Below are 6,838 nucleotides of genomic sequence, written 5' to 3' on the forward strand. Positions count from 1 at the left end.
GTTAAACTTACAAATACCTAGTAGTTGAGCTTACTGCTATAATTTTTTTGACAGTACAATGGGGCTTTAAATTCCATATTCTTTCCAAAATAACTTCAGTTTCTTTGAGAGGAACTTCGAAGCTCCATTCTTATGGCCCACCTCTCCTCCTCAACAAAAACTCTACACTGTTGTTCCAGAGTTAAGGGTGGACAATGACCTGCTTCTCTTGGAGTGAAACCACTGCTTTATGATTGGTTAACTGTGTGGAAGCATTAGCCTCTGTTCTTGTCTTGCCTCGACTGACTTGAAACTCTCATGCAATGTGCAGGTTTCGGCAGGGATGACTGGGTCTAGGGTTTTCATACTGGCACCTGATAGAGCCCTACTCTATGTGCAGAGACTATGTAGAAGGAGTTCGGTATCTCTCAGCTGATCTTGCCTGGAAGAAAGGTACTACAACAAGAAGCATGGAGTATAGAGAAAGGTTGAGAAATGCTGGTGACCTACTTCTCTGCATGGGATGATGGCATAGTTCCAGACTTGGAGCCTGGAAAGAGACATCCCCATGTTCTTGGCTTTACCCACTCATGGTAGAGCTCCATCATGCTCAGATGAGGTAGAATATCATGTCTCTCATGCCACAGACTCACTCTTCTCATTAATATTAGATTTTCTTGAGTAAATATTTCTCCATTTGCATATGCTCTTAAGCCAACTTCTAGGGACTTTTGTTTGTTTCACCAGTTATGATTGTTCTGCTGGGGAGAGAGTCTGCAGGGTTCCTTACATCTGCATTTCTGGATATATTAGTAACATCTTTCATTAACAAAGATGTTGATAGCTGTATATACTTCATACAGTATATTTCATATAAATTCTTCATATATTCCATATAATATATAGATTTCAAATATTAAGGTTTACAAAACTTATAGGAGAGGAGAAAATGACAACAAAGGCAATCAAAGGGCAGCTAATTACACAAGAAATTTGTGGAGAATTACAGACACAAACTTATATTGTATTTCTAAAAATATGCAGCCTCATTTCATTAGCACTTCTCTGTTACTGAAGAGGCCTCAGGGATCATAAGACCAGATTGTTATAATAACATCAGCCGACATTTGTGTGGCACTTAACAGTGTTAGTTTTTTCATTTACATAATCTTGTGGTTGCTGAATGATACTAAATTTGTTCATGATAAAGTCATTGAGGCTTTGTCATCTTTATCTCATTTTTTTCTGTTTCTGATTTGCATACAGAATTGAGAAAAGTGAATATAAGCCCTGTTAGAGAAGAAATAAGTATGGTTTCATCCAGTCATTTATTTTCCTTTATAAAGCATATGGTTTATTAATATATATTAAGGGCTTATAATGTGCATAATATTGTAAGTGAATGCATGCATGATTTATTCATGCTGTACTTTAAAAAAATTGCAAGACATTTTTCATAATTTCCACAACAAGATAAAATAAAAATAAGAAACAAAAGGAAAAAAGAAATGTCAAAGCAGAGAAATAAGATAGTTCACTTGGCAGCTCCTATTTTAAGAAGTGAAATCCCAGGGAGAACCTTCCTTCCTAGGTAAACTGAGATGGCTGAACATCCTAGGAAGACCAGGAACTATTATCAGGCCCAGTCAGCATGCCAAGCCCAGTTCTGAGAGCCCATTGCCTCATTTTATCCTCACAACAGCTCTTTTGAGTAAATAATTACTAGTATTTTAACCATTTTACAATGGAAAACTGAACTAAAAAAGGCTAAATAGGGGCAGGTGTTATGGTACAGTGGGTTAAACCTCCACTTGGGATGACTGCATCCTGCATTGGAGTGCTTGGGATCAAGTCCTGTCTCTGTTTCTAATCCACTTTCCTGTTAATGCACTTGGGAGGCAGCATATGATGGTCCAAGTATTTGGATCCCTGCCATCCATATGGGAGACCTCAACGGAGTCTCTGGCTCCTGGCTTGGACCAGGCCCAGCCCCATCTGTTGTGGGTACTTGGAGAATGAATCAGCATATGGAAGATCCCTCTCTCTGTGCCCCTCTCCTTGTCACTATGCCTTTCAAATAAATAAACAAAAACTTTTTAAAAATCAGACATTATGTGATTTAAAAAATCTAAGTAACTCATTCTACATCCATTAAGTTGTTGGGCTGGGACTCAAAGGATTTCCAGCATCAAAACTCTACGCCACATCATGAAATGCTTGCTAGTTCTTATGCGAGTGGCTCTATTGTCCCTAGTAGCCAAATTTCAGAAGAAAACATAATGTTACAAAATACATATTTTCCATAAAATAAATCATTTCCTTAGGAGCACAGTCATCCTGAGCCTTAAAATCATTCAAATATTTATCACGTGATTACTCTGGACAGGCACTGGTCTAGATGCTGGGGTACAGCAATGGGGAGAGCAGCTGGGATCTCTGCCCTTGTGCACCTGCCAGGCTGAGGAGATCACACAGCAGGTGACAGGTGTTGTACCTGGAAGAGAGCATGAGGAAGGGGATGGGATCAGGCAGCTACAGTGTTGAATATGGGGTGAGGACAGAGCTCAAGGAGAGGATGGTATTTGAGGAAATCCTTGGAAGATGAAAGAGAGAGAGCCTTGTGAATATTTGAGGGAAGAGTGTTTTAGATGCAAGGGCCAGCAAGGGCCAGGGCCCTGCACTGGGAGGGGACTGAGATGCCTACAAACACTGAGCAGAGTATGTCCAGGGAAAAGCACTGAGGGGGGAGATCAGAGAGAACCTGAGGCAACGCAGGGCCTAGAGACACAGGACACGGGACAGTGCTGAGCAGGTTCTCTGAGTGGAATGGGGGTGCTGAGGCATGGCATGGTCCAGTTTGTATTTTAAAGGATACCTCTGGTTTCTGCATTAAAAATGACTGTGGCAATCAGGAAATTAGGTAGCAGGTTACATCAATCTTTTCCCTGAGAAATGAGAGGGCTTAGACCAGGAAGGTAGCAGTGGGGGTGATGAGACCATGCTTTGTCCGTATGGGTGTGGAGGTAAGATCAGCAGAATTTGTTGGTGGATAGGCTGTAGGGATGAGAAATAAAGAGGAGACAAAGAAGCTGCTGACACTTGGGACACCTGACAGTATGGGATTGCCATTCAGCAAGATGAGGAAGCTTTTGGGGGCGGGGGGTGGGGAAGCTTGTGGAAAAGGGCAGAAGCTCAATCCTGGAAAATGTGTTTGAGATGCTTGTTATATTCTAATTGGAAGTGCTTAATAAGCCATTAGAAATATGACTCTGCAGGTAGGAGAGAGGTTAGGGCTGGAAATAAGAATTTGAGATTCACTAGGTTATAAATTCTATCTAAAGCCATGAAACTCAATTACATCATCAGGGAGTAAGTTTAAATATACAAGAGAAATGGACCTGAACCCTGGGTCCCTCCAGGGTTATGAATCAGAGAGAAGACAAGGGACCAGCAACAAAGGAGGAGGAGGAGTCCGTGGTGGAGGGGGACATCCAGCCAAGCATGGTGTTCTGGAGGCCATGGGGAGTAACAAACTGTTCTGAATGCTACTACTAACAAGAAGTGATCATTGGAATTAGCAACATGGTGGTCAGTGATAACTTCAACAAAGCAGTTTTAGGGGAATGCAGAGGTCGGAGAGAAAGATGAACTCAAGCTAAAGATATTAAGCAAACTAAGGCCCTTGTGCCAAATCTGGGTACCACCTGTTTTTGTAAACATAGTCTTGCTGGAACACAGCCAGGCCTACTCCCTTATGGCTGCTTTTGCATTACAGTGGCATAGCTTCATAGATGCCACAGAGCCAACAGACCTGCAGTCTAAAAATACTTTCTTCCTGGCCCTATACAGAAAATGTTTTCAGACCTATGCTGCAGACAACAATTTTGAGTCTTACTTTTTAATTCTTAATTTTGAGAGGCAGAGAATGAGGGACAGAGAGAGGGAGGAGAAAAGAGAGAAGGGGGGCAGGGTAGAGGCAAAGAGGAGAGGGAGGAGATCCCATCTATGGACTCACTCCCCAAGCACCTGGCTTTTGCCAGGCTGAAGCTAGGGGCCATGAACTTAATTGGTGCATCTCACATGGGTGACGAGAGCCGGCTACTTGAGCCTTCACCTGATGCCTCACCTTGCATTAACAGGAAGCTGGAACTGGGAGCAGAGCTGGGACTCAAACCCAGGTTCTCTGATACAGGATGTGAGCATCCCAATGGGCGGATTAACTGCTGGGCCAAACACCTGCCCTTGACTTTTATTTCTTTTTAAGGAGCAGAAATTGGGCTATATTAGCAACAGAAATTTATCCTATAGAAAAAGACAGTCATAAAGCAGGCTAAATGTTTACATCCCTACAGGTATATAGCACTGAGCTTTAAAGGACTATTTGTTTCATTCTTTCTTGTTGATTTATTTGTTTATTTGAAAGGCAGAGTTACAGACAGGGAGAGGCAGAGGCAGAGGGAGAAGTCTCCCATCCTCTGGTTCACTATTGAACTAGCTGCAATGGCCAGAGCAGGGCCAGACAGAAGCCAGGAGCTTCATCCCTGTCTCCCACATGCTTGCAGGAGTCCAAGCACTTGGGCAAATCTTCCACTGTTTTCCCAGGTGCATTAGCAGAGAGCTGGATTGGAAGTGGAGCAACCAGGACTTGAATGGGATGCCTCATGGGATGCCAGTGCTGCAGGCAGTGGCTTAGCCTGCTATGCCACTGCACTGGCCCCGAGAAATGTTTCTATAACATTCCTTCATATGACCTAAAGTATCCCTTCACAAATACTGTTCAAAATATTCAGGGGAGTTTGTATGTTGCAGTTCAGCCATTCGACTTCCAGATACTACAATTTAATAAGAGTGGTATTTACGTATATGTGAAGGAATGTCCTCTATCATTCATGTCATTATTCTCCATCAATTTCTTTTTTTTTTCTTTCTTTTTCAGGTAAGGCATTGAAGGATGGATGTAGTTGTTTTATTTACTTGGAAAGTACCAGGAATGTAGCTGGTGTGTGTTGCAAATTTGGAGTATAGCCCCATCAGCTGAACTGTGGTCAATTTAAAAGAACGAGATATGGCCTGTAGTCTGAATAGTCTGTCATCTGGGGACAGATCTAAGGCAGCTACCTGCATTAGTAACAGTGGGAGGTAGCATGTGATAGTAACACAAGGAGGCAAGGTTTCTTGAGTAACAAGACAGCCATTGCTCTTTGTTGTCCTCCCTCTTCCCCATCCATCCTAGTAGATGGCAGCTCCATCTTTTCAGTTACTCAGGCTCTACCGTGCATAACCTAAGATATCAAAGTAGCAGTGGGTCTCCCTGACTGCTCTCTTCCTTACAGTCTATGCTCAACAAGGAGAATGAGGGTTTTCTTCAACATGTAAGCCAGGGTTCAGGCATTTAGCCTAGTGGTTAAGATGTGGTTGGGTTACCCGTATCCCACATCAGAGTGTCTAGGTTCCATTTCCAGCTCTAACCCCTGACTCCAACTTCCCAAAAATGCAGAACCTGGAAGGTAGAAGTGATGACTCAAGTAAGTGGGTTCTTGAGGTCTAGGTTGCCTTTTTGGCTCCTGGTTTTGGCCCTGGCCTGGCCCTGGCAATTTCGTGCATTTGGGGAGTGAAACAGTGCATGAGAGTCTGTCTCTCAGATTGCCGAACAAGGAAGTTTCACAAAGTCTAAGTCACATCCCGCTGCTTTTTGCTCAGAACCCGCAGCAGCAGTCAAGGTCACTCAGCGTGAAAGCTGAAGTTCTGAGAGCCACCTTCAAGGACCTGAGTGATTAGAACCTGCTACTGCTTTGCTCTCATCTACCACACTCCTGTGCCTCCTGACCATGCTGGCCCTTAGCCTTCTGGCCTCGAATGCAGGTTGGAATGTTCATTCCCTTACCTCTGAGTTTTTAACTCCAATTCTGCCTTACTGAGGCTTCTCTCTTACTATTCAACACTGAAATCCATTCAACACTCCCATTCTTCTCACACTGAATTGCTTTTCCTTTTGTTGATGTCACTTAGTATTATTGAACCTTATTGAACACACACTTCTATGTGTGCTTGCTATCTCCCTTGTTAGAAGAAAGACCCATACCATTTCTGATGTTTTGTTGAATGCCTAAAACAGGGCCTGACATAGAGTGGCCTCAGCAAATATTAACTGAATATACAAATGAGTGTTAACTATGTAGCAAGTATTATACTAACCACTTTACATTGATTATCACGTTGAATCATGTCAAACTTGTCTTGAAGGAAATTTTCTCATTATTTTCATTTTGTTGATGAGAACAACAAAAGCATGGAGAGGATAAGTAACTTTTCCCAGGTCAGAGTTAACATATGGTAGAGCAGGAGTTTAAACCCAATGAACTAAAGAGACATTTGAAGAGGAACATTTTGTTATTTTTCCGAAAGGCAGAGACACAGAGAAAAAGAACAGAGAAAAAGAGAGAGTTCACATTTGCGAGTTTGCTCCCCAGATACCCACAACGGAGCTATGCCCAGGACCAGGGCCAGGAGCTGAGAACTCATTCCAGGTTTCCCACATGGATAACAGGAAAATCCAACCACAATAGCTGTCTCCTAGGGTCTGCATCAGCAGGAAGCTAGAATTAGGAGCCAGCAATCGAACCCAGGCACCTCGATAGGAGGCATGGGCATCTTAATCAGTATTTTCCCTGCTAGGCCAATGATCACCCCAGAAGAGACACTCACTCCCCGACAGTGAGCCAAACTCAACGGATTTCAACTTTAGAGAACGTGCTAGCAGGGCCCTCAGTCTTGCAAGGACAACTGAAAGGGATTAGAAGCTTGTTAGAGAATTAGCCTGAAGCTGGTTGGAGCATAAACTCTTGAACTCTGATTTGCT

Source organism: Lepus europaeus, chromosome 13 (assembly GCF_033115175.1).
Source record: "Lepus europaeus isolate LE1 chromosome 13, mLepTim1.pri, whole genome shotgun sequence".
Lineage (NCBI taxonomy): Eukaryota > Metazoa > Chordata > Mammalia > Lagomorpha > Leporidae > Lepus > Lepus europaeus.